Genomic DNA, 11,330 nt, shown 5'->3' with positions numbered 1-11,330 from the left:
CATGTACATGTGTACTTCCTCACTTACAATTTTTGCACTGCATTTGTTCGACGTGCAATTTTCCAAATAAAATTTTAGTTTACTAAAAATCTTTCCCTCTCCCACATAAGGAAAGGTCTTCATTTATGAAATCTCACCATTTACAAAATCGAAGTATATGGTAATCTTTAATGATTTTTTGCTGAAAATCTATTTCAAGCAGTAGTTGGCTATTTTTGATGAAAGTGGCAAAAGAGTGTACTGTTCTCATCTTCCATATTAAGGAAACCTGAAAAGAGTTTACAGAAACTTTACACATACACACAAAATATATCACTTTTGGAAGCAGATACACCTTAGAAAAATTTATTCTAAAATGTTAAATGTTTTGAAAGAAACTATAAGAGAAACTAGCCTTTTGAACCAATGTACACACAAAATTTACATACAAAGCGATTTTTATTTAAGCCACTCTTTACTTAAGAGTTTTTATACCTTAAAGAAAATAGTGATATTCCAAACATTGTGAGTGAAATCTCTTTTATATTAAGATGTAAAATCTCACATTTTACAATAATTTTTTTAATAAAGTATTTCAAAGCCTGTGTTAATGGACAAAAGTGTTTTCCTATGTGCATCTATAAAACTAGCCCTTCAGCCTTCTGTGCAGCAACGCACAAAACTCTGAAGGGTCTGGCAAATAATGTCTGCTTTATTGCCCTTACTGTTGAAGTACTTTAATAGTGTTTTGTTTGCACAATTATATGAATATTTTCATTCATTTATTTATCAACTATGCATCATGAGCTTATTCTTAGCAATATCAAATGCTAAATTACTTTATTGGAGAAGAACATTCTAAATGCTTGGTCAAGTTTATATTTTATACCTTACTTGAGCATAAGCAGATAAATTTTCTCTGTCACTGTTGCTCAGTTTTCCTGCTATTTTTATTTTCTACTGACAGAATATTCAAGCTGACAAATGTTGTAGAACAGACATAGTTATTAAAAGCTTCAATTTACAGCAAATAGTGACAGTTTGCTTTTGCTTCTCATAAACCAAAATCTAGGAGGTGTAAATACAGAGGGAAGGTGGCAGCAAAACACTTCGATAGTTCTTAAAACAATTCTACTAAGTAATGCTGAGAGAGTAGCACACTCGTACTAATTATGTGTACCAAACACAAAGGTTTATGAATCTTATCTCAGATTGTTTAAAATATGGTATTTATGGGGAAAATCCCAAACCCAAGGTAACTTTGAATCTAAGTGACAGAATAAACACAAGGGTAAAGGATATGTGCCCTAAAGACAACATTTACATTTTACATAACTCTGAATACCTCTTCCTCTACAGGAACAGTGTTCTTATTCAGTAAGTAATGTTGCTTTTGTAGTGTTATGTGATTTATAGGCTTCTTAATTCTCTTTTGCTTCTTAGCCACTAAAATAGTTACTCCTGGCACTACAGCCCTCCTTTCCCTACCCCCCACAAACCATCATGTATATCAGGGCTGGCCAACCCGTGGCACCTGTGCCAGAAGTGGCACACGCAGCCACTGTGTGGCATGTAAGAACTGGCAGCAGAGCTGCGAGTGTAGAGAGGAGGGAAGGCCCAGACAAGGGCAGGGCCTAGGGCTGGAGGGCAGGTTTGTGGCTTGCTGAGCTTGTGCTGCCCTGGCCGGGAGGCCAGCAGGGGCCCCACTTGCCATGCCCTGCTCAACTCCTCTTGTTGCAAACTCAGCTTGTGATGTCTGGCTTGAGGGTGCAGCAGCGTGGAGCCTTGTGCTACCCAGCTGTGGGGAGTCAGGCAGAAGAACAGTACCGCACTGCTACCGGACACAGCTGCAATATTCAAGTCAGTGCTTCCCTAGGACAGATAAGAATGACCACCCCGTTCCCTCTCTCCACTCTGGAGGAGAGCACTCCCCTTTAATTCCCAGTGCTCTGGTGCTCAGCGGATCCCACACTCACCTCAGGGCACAGGGACCAGGGCACAAAGCTTGTTACTTACACCTCCGCTTGGTACCAGCCTGACCTGGCAATCCCAGGTCAGGACCTGTGCGTCCGCAGCATGTTCTAAGTCAAGGAGGCCCAGAATGCCCCAGAGCCAGCCCTTGGAGACACTTCATCTTACTATTGTAGGACCTGGAGGGTGGACCTTGGAATTGCCTAACTGAACATTAGGCCCCCAAAAATATCAGCTGTGCAATTCCCAATCATATACAGAGCACTGCTGGGAATCACTCCCCACCCACTTGGTGCATATCAACTCCCTGAAATCAAACAATGCATCACTTTAGAACAGCTGTGAAATTACACTGGTAAGAACTCTCAAGACAGACATCATGAGAGTGATTCGGGTACCAATGCATCTGTATTACCTCATTTCCAGGATCTAGCGCATGTGCAAATGGGAGCTCCCAGGCTTGGTACAGAGGAAGTGTAGATAAGCCCATATCAGTATTAAATTAGAGGCAAGGAGGAAAGCAAAAGAATGCATAGGATAGAAATACAAGTGGTCATCCATGATTGGGACGAGACAAGAATCTAGGAAAAGTAAAACACAAAGAGAAAAAGAGACAGAAGAAGAGAAGAAGAGAGAGTTTTCCTAACAGAAATGCATTTGTCTATGCCAGACAGAGTATTACACCCAGAAAAGTGGATTCAAGTATCAGTAACTAGCATTAACAAGAAAAGGCAAAATTACTTGGCTCAAGTTCAGTTATTTACATGCACCTGAAGAATAACATTTAGTCAGAGTAAAACTATTACCCCAACAGGGCTAAGACTTGAGTGTTACCAGATAGCCTCACCTATATACTGAATTTTTCATAAAGGTCCTTACAAGACCTCCATTTGAAATTCTTTTTTATAACAAAGGAAAAATAGAGAAATTATGTAAAAACTCATATCTCATCCTGCCTAGATAAATAACTCACTGTGTGTAGCAGAGTTGTTTTATTAGCAAAAGATTCATTTTGCTCATTACATGAGACAGATTTACACACTTTTTCTTTGGAATTCATGTGAAAGTCAAGTTTAGACAAGTAAATATGTTAAACTGCTGATTCAATTACATTTTTAAAATTAACATAAAAAGGTTCAGTTTCAGAGGGCCAAGCTCAAACAATTTTTTAAATTTATGTGTAGGTCATGTACACACATTTTATATATAAATACCTTAAGACTTATACATGAATTTGAAAAGAAAAAATGTGTGTGTGTGTGCGCGTGCATGCATGCACACACGCACGCACATGAGCATATTTTCTTCTGAAAGGTCTGGGCAATACATTTTTCCAATAAAAGAGAAAACTGGCTGATATTTTAAAGCAAAAGTAATTTAGAAGACATTTGGCGGTTAGAGCATATAAACTAATGGGATTTATTTTACACTTGAGACAAAAGAGAAGACCTAGGTTGACAGTACAAGCAGAGATGAAAGCAACGGCAGATTCCGGGAGGGGATGCAGTGGTGCAGTTGCACCCCACTTTAATTCCTGGTCCACCCAAAGTTTAAAGCCTTGCAATAGCAACAGCATTTCTATTCAGGCAGCAGTGAGGGAGTCACTTGACTTGATGACTCATCGTCTACCTGATTCCTCTAAACTCTTCATTCTACAGGTGTTTATAACCCCAACTTCTTATTAATGGACTTGAGGTCCTACTGATTAGATTATCTTTTTCTTCTACAATTCTGTGGTCTGTTAGCTGCTTTTGATAATGTAGCTCCTACTTCACAGCGCTGCATATTATTTTTAACTGTAGCTAAAAACAGTAACTCAGGTGTGGAAACCTTTACTCATGTAAGAAAATAACTTTCAGTGAAGCACTGGGTGTACTGTTAAGATGTTCAAGAAGTCTAGATTTTCTATTATGGAACTGAAAGTTATACATCTGATTGCAACGACTACAGCGCTAATGAAATGACATATTTTGATTATTTGCACCTACCTTATTGTGTTTTATGCATAATGTATCATATAGCAAAATTAATACACAATAAAGTTAAAATTGTTTTTGCTTCAGTATTGAACTGAATAATATAGCCCTAATACTCCTGGTTTAATAAAGCTTGTAATTTCTATTACATTTGAGAAAAATGTGTTTTGTGTTATACATGATGAAGCACCACACCATCTGCACTGCCCTTTTCAAAATCCTATAACCATCCATGAATGGAAGGGACTTCCAGAGGTCATCTACCTGAGGCAGGATCATCCCATATCAAACCATCCCATAAAAATCCTTGTCTATTATTAAACCTACACACTCAGTGCTGTCACACAACCACAAGGAATATCAGCATAACCTTCTACAGGAAAAGCTGGGGCACAATAGCAGCCACCATACTCCTACTGAAAGGGTTGTTAAAATACATATGCGAGATCCAAGGAAGAGGGGCATGTACCCCGCTACAGAGGATGGCAAAATATTATTTTGGCTAAGGAGTAAGTTGACTGGTGGCTAATAAAGTAGCTTAAGTCAGCATGGCCAGATAAGATACATCCACAGGTAGTGAAGAAATTTGCTGAGGTAGTTTTGAAGACATCGGCTATCTCTTTGAGAACTCTTGGAGGTCGGGTGGGGTACAGGATGACTGGAAAATAGCAAACAGTAACCATCTTTAGGAAAGGGAAGAAGGAGGATCCAGGGAATTACAGACCAGTCAGCCTGACTTTGATACCCAGAAAGATCATGGAGTAGTCCTCAAGGAAGCACCTGGAGAAGAACAAGGGAATCAGACAGGGCCAGCATGGATTCACCAAGAGAAATCACGCCTGACCCACCTGATTTCCTTCTCTGATAAGGTGACAGGCTCTGTGGATGGGGAGGGAAAGCAGTGGATACAATATACCTTGATTTTAGCAAAGCTTTTGATACGTTCTCGCACAACATGATCATTAACAAACTAAGGAAATACAGACTAGACAGAAGTACTATAAGGTGGATACATAATGGCTTGGATCATCATGTTCAATGAGTAGTTGTCAAGGTTCAATGTCTAGTTGAGAGTAGATATCTAGTGGCATTCTCCATAAGTCTGTCCTTCATCAGGTATTGTTCAACACCTTCGTTAATGATTTGGACAAAATAGAGAGTTTCAACTAAATTGAAAATGTCCATGATTAGAGTGTTTCCCATGTAAAGTTTCAACTTTTTGCAATAAAGTTTCCAGTTTTTCAGTATAAAGCAAGGTCTGAAACGGAACATTATGATACACTATGGGAAGTATGCTGTCACAAAGGACTGGTCCCCAAAGAAGCATAAGGCACCTGAACTACACCTTCCATGAGACACTGAGTTACTGATCACCAGAACAGTCCATTTTCCTGCTGGAAATAAACAATTTCCAGCCACCTCTGACCACAGAATTTTAAACACTATTTGAGTAATTTAAAATTTCTTAGAAGATTTTTATCAAGCACAATTGATACAACTTTGCAATATACAACACTTATTTACTAGTGATAGCATTTCTAAAAGTATGTATTTATACGTATCATAGTATTTTGGAGAACAGGAGTGGACAGTATTTTTTTGAAACGAGACTAAAAATAAGAAATAACAGCATTTATATTTCAAACATTATTTTCTTTCCTATACTTACCAACAAATTAATTTTTTTATGGAAACTTTGCTTGGCATAGTCCACCTCTTCTGTAACTATTTACTACCACCTATATTATGCTATCATGTATTAAGGAAAACAGAAGTTCAAATTCTTCAATATACTATTACTCTTCTCCCTCCCTTCACCTGCACACCTGGTTAAACAGCACCAAGGAGATGAGCTCACCTCTTCATAACCTCTTAAACAATACTTCTGCAAAAGGAGTAGTAATGGAAAAAGGGAGATCCAACTTGCAGCAGGAGAGGGCAGGGTGAGGAGACGCACAGGTAACATCACAGAGATTTTCTGAAGTTTCAAACTCTAAGGCTCTGATGTAGACATCCTCTAATGGGATACCATTAACCATTCTGGCGAGAGCAGTCACTGTCTTATCTTGGTGTAGATTTCCTTTACTTAAAATTCTGATTCAGTACGATATATGAACGAGTTCTTGAAGATCCATGGATAATAACAAAGAAGAGGTTTTGCAATTATATTCTATCCCCATTAAATTTTAAAATTAATACCTAGCAAATGTGACCATTTGACAGTAGAGGACCCTGGATTAGTTTTCCTATTTGAATTGCAGAGAATCAGCATCCTGGTATGTTAAGTACAAAAACTGACACATGACCAAAACAACTAAATAAAAATATAACTGCCTTGAACAGCTTAGCCTCCAAATATGACAGAACAATGCAAGTTGGTAAACAGAAACAAAACATACTAAGCACTGGTACAAACTGGGGATAAATAAATTGTGCCCATACCCTGCTACTTTCCCTTCCACAACATTTCTAAGAACTGACTCTTCATCTCTATCCAGAAAGCAATAGACATTTCTTCCTGCCTTAGTTATAGCACTTCCCTCTGACAAACACAACTCTACTCCAGTCCATACAAAATGCAAAGATCACCATTTTTGTCTGTTAATATGACCAGGAAACAAACCTTCACTAGCTCCAGTGCATTTATTTCAATCCTCTTATCTCCTTCAGGGTCCTACATAATTCTGCTCCTGCCACTTACATGATCTCTGATCTGTGGCTGCTTACAGATGTTAACCCTCCCCACTCCCCCACTGCAAAATGGTGCATTACTTTAAGCTCAGCACACGCCCGTGCTGAACACAGTGCATGCCCAGAAGAGGCATCACATTAGGTTGACCCACCTCACCTAACTTCTCTACAGATCGGGTGCTTCAGCAGGGCTTTTTGGTGCTTTAATCTTATAGCTGATTCAATAAAAAAAAGCCCCACTGTAATGTCTGATACATACAGATGCTGAACAGCTGGGCTGAACTATCACACTTCCTCTTCCGGTATAGTAATACTTTTGGGGTCCCCCCATGTCTGCAAGTGGCCTGTGCTTTTACTGTTGGTGCCCTACTCTGTTCCATCAATTGCACATTGTCCATTTTATCCATTTCCTACACCCTCACTCTTTGAATTTCTTTCCACACTGGTCCCAGAAATGGACAATCTTTACTTGAGCTAAAATTTAAATCTTTCTTCAAGTTCCACTTTTCTGTGAGGCTAACAAGTACCTAGCCAAATGATAATCAACAGACTACAGGGTAGGTAAGAAGAGTTTATGCTCTTTGCCATATTTGACCAAAATGTCAACCTTCAGCATTTTTCTATTTCTTATTAGAATACCTAGAATTTTTTACTTAAACCAGTAACTTTGGTCAAGTTCTTGTGCTCCTGGTACAAGCTATTAAATTCTTCAAATCAGGGATTATATTTCAAGTCTCACCTAGCATATTGTGACTGCTACCACAATCTAAATAATAAATAATTAAAAAGCAATAAAAGCAACAACACATTTGAGACAGTGTCCTGAGAGATTTCATGTTCCAAAGGGTTCAGCCAATTAATGGAAAAATCAATGTAGCTAGTAATTGGTTTTAGAGTTGGTTGGTTCAACTACTTTTAAAATGATGGTAATATTCCCAACCACTGTGTAAACAACTATGCAACAGTGCTCATTTGTATGATCTCAGAACACACCAGCACAAACTAAAATGATATGCATGACATTATAGTTTGATTTACAAGGCCATCACCTTGGATTTTTAACTTCATGTGCCAACTTTAAACATAAGCCTCCCTTTGCAATTCACGTGAAAAAGCAGAGGATTTTAAAGAAACTAATAGAACTATGTCTTTTTAGTAATAATAATCTGCTGAATTTCTGGCACCACTTAGTCAACAATATTAGCAATCAGTAGAAATCCTAAAGTGAGACGGATGGTTTAGTTACCGTCAGTAACATATTTCAGAGGTCTATAACAAATAGCAGCATCAAATGAATAAATAACGCTCAAAGTCTAACAGCCGGCTTCCCTTACAGTGTGAAAATATGTAAATGCTATATAGCTTCACTCTCCAAACTGGCTCTCGTTTCACTCCTCAGAGATTTTTCTGTCAGTATAACAAGCTAAAAACAAAATATGAATGACAAGTGCACATACTTAGCTGATTGAGAACACAGAGTCCAACAGTAACCATATTAATCTCTTCTCTCAAAGAGGTTGTGTGACTTCCAGGCAGAAATATTGATTTTGACCTACTCTACTGTAACATGGATTGATAATCGGTGTTCAAAATCTATGCTACAGTGTTTTCCTCCAAAATGGCAACCTTTAGCATTTTTCTTTTCCTTACTAGAACACCTAGAATTTTTTACTTAAACTTCATTAAAATTCTTGTCCTACTAGGACAAGGTTTGAGCAGCTTCTGACAAAGTATCTAATTTGTGAATGAAACACATGCAATCAAAATCTATGGACTTAGATGCTTGCATTTAAATCACTATAAATCAAAAGAGCATCATGAAAGGCGAGTCAGATTTTATTTTTTTAAACATGAAGCAAATAGCTACTTGTCAATCATATTTAAACAACAGAAAATTTGCCTTGGGTGCACCTGTATTGATAACATAGCAGGTGTTGAGTTTTGTTCTTGGTCTCATTTTTAAGTTTAAAAGGATACCATTGAATTAAAAATTACTCAATTAAAATAAAATGTTAATAATAAGTATCTTCAGGTTGTACACCTGCTACTGGGTCTCTTCTATTTTTTTAAGGTTCTGGCTGTTCTCTTTACTGTGTGAAGGATTAACCTACAGTATTTGTTTACTAGGTTTATATCCACCCCTCTCCAGACCAAAAACACAAGGTTCAAGGCACCTTACAGTAAAAGACAAAATACTTCTAAAACAGATGAAGTATTAAATAAGATGTATACTTGTATAATAAACATTCCTCAAACAATAACCCATTTTAACCTTGCTTGCTAAATTCTTGCCCAAATAAAAAAGCCTTGCAGTGCTTCCTGAAGATGTCCAGGTTCAGATTCCAGTGGGCCACTGGTGAGAGTTTTACAGCAGGGGGGCTACTATGGAAAAAGATCTTTTGCATGTTTTTGTCGAACAAACAAAACTTGTAGGAGGTTGCTCTTGGCTGATCTTAGTGCTCAAGTGGAATGTAAGATAGAGGCAGTCCCTAAAGTACATAGAGCCCAGCCCATTTAAGACTGCAGAGGCAAAAAACAGCACCTTGAATTGTGTCCAGAAAGCTACTGGGAGGCAGATCAGACTCTGGAGGACTGAAGGAAACTGGGTAGGGTCTCCACTTTTAGATTCTCCCTGTCTCTCTGTCATATATATATTACTCAATTAAATATATATATAAAATAAATATATATATATATATATATATATGACAGAGAGACAGGGAGAATCTAACATACACACACACACGATGACCTTTAGATGGTCCACAGACAATTCAAGCCACACAAGCTGCCTTTCCACATCTACCTTGCTTACTGTAGCCTGCACCAAAGCCCTTCATATTGTATTTATTCTTGAGGGTAGCACAAAAATGCATCCCAGGCTCTACATCCCAGTCTGTCTCATGGTGGCTATTGAGAAAATAGGGATGTGGAAACAACTCAGCTACAGGCAAGACCAACCACAACTGAACAGTGAGGGTTTTAATCTGCTAACACAATATATTTATCCTAAAAAGATCAAGAGCCATTCATGTCTAAGGATGAAATTTTCAGATCAATGTTAAAACATGAAATGTATTTACACGTCTGTCTTAGAACTTAGAGAAGCGGCTGCCTGAAGTTCAATTAGTGGTATATGCATACAGCAATTTTCACACATTAATTCACAAAGGCTCATTTTAATTAAAGAGAAAAAAAGTCAGGTCATTTTTGCTGGCATTATTAGGTAAAAAGAAAAAGAAAAAAATTAAGTGCCGGAGGCCATTTACCAGTCTGTAAGACTACAAATAATGATTACAATAAATTAAACTTCATGAGTAAGCCACAAGATCTAAACTATATTACTTGTTACCAATTTGAAAAGTCCCTGAGTTTGTAATAGCAATACCACTGACTATTTCCCCCCCAACAGAGTAGATTCAATATGAAATCTTATTGTAATGTACAGAATTATAGTAGCATGTTGGCTACTTCAAACAAGAGCTAAGCAGAGTTATTAGCCCAGACTACCTATTTTGTAGGAAGGAGAATGAAAGCTTTTGAAGCACTCCAAGGCAAATGCTAGCAAAAAGCATAAAAAAGGTGGCTTGCCCTTCAGAATAATGAAACAAAGGTTTAGTGCCACAAACCTGCACTTTTCATTCCTTGCCATAGTGTCAGCAATCCCTTCCTGCTACAGTTCTGGAACCTGTGAAGTACCATTACACTGAGGGCCTTAGCAAAGCACTTAATATGAACTGTCAATGTTTACTTAGGATTACACCCAGCAGGGATAGTGGGGCAACCCTCCTCACATAGATCCTATCTCCATGTAGAAGTTTCTTCAGTGCCTTGGGGGAAAAGGACATTTGGCAGCAGCCCACTCCAATTATAAAACTCTCAGAAAAATCCACGAACATGAGAACCTTTGCTTGCAGAGATTTATCAGCAAGGCTACACAAACTCTCCTACACAGCTTTAAAAATGTTGCCCAACAGATTTGTGTTTTCCATGATGCAGACAATACCTAAAGAGAATGCTTATGTTCACTAGCCACACTAAGTTCCACTAGGAATCACTCAATATACAAGGATCTTACTGTCTCATCTCAAATAAGATACTTGCCATGACTTAATGATAGGGTCTTATGTGTTGATATTTGTCCAACTCTCTCCACTTTAGAAAAAGCAAATCAACTAGTTGCCTTTTTATTCATGGGAGAAATCTTAGAGCTAAATCAGAATTTACAAAAACACCATCTGGTGTGTTCTTGTCATCACCTGATTTTAAGTAGTATCTATGGACTTGAAAAGTACCATGCTGTTAACCAGCATATTACATATATATGAAACATATTCAAGTAGAACTGTAAAAAAGTAGGGTTTGAAGGGACCTGAGGAGGTCACCTAGTCCACCCCCTGCTCGATACAGCACCATCCCCAACCAGATCATCCCAGCCAAAGCTCTGTCTAGTCAGGTTTTGAAAACCTCCAAAGATGGAGCTTCCATCACAGTCTCTCTGGGTAACCTGTTCCAGTGTTTTACTACCTTCCGAGTGAGAAAATTCTGTCTAATATCCAGCCTAAACTTCCCCTGCTGCAACTTGATTTCATAGATTTCATAGACATTAGGGCTGGAAGGGACCTCGGGAGATCATCGAGTCTAGCCCCCTGCCCAAAGGGCAGGAAGTCAGCTGGGGTCATAGGATCCCAGCAAGATAAGCATCCAATTTAC

General features: G+C 38.3%; 1 protein-coding gene across 2 annotated transcripts in view; it reads right to left on the bottom strand.

Moving 5' to 3' along the window:
* RSU1 (Ras suppressor protein 1) overlaps positions 1 to 11,330 on the bottom strand; it is a 218,929-nt gene that overhangs the window by 94,179 nt on the left and 113,420 nt on the right. The gene's annotated exons all lie outside the window — the stretch shown is intronic.

This window comes from Crocodylus porosus, unplaced genomic scaffold (assembly GCF_001723895.1).
Source record: "Crocodylus porosus isolate Cpor-Errol unplaced genomic scaffold, CroPor_comp1, whole genome shotgun sequence".
Taxonomy (NCBI): domain Eukaryota; kingdom Metazoa; phylum Chordata; order Crocodylia; family Crocodylidae; genus Crocodylus; species Crocodylus porosus.
The sequence above is the reverse complement of the archived record's forward strand: the minus strand, read 5'-3'. Positions and strand labels throughout refer to the sequence as shown.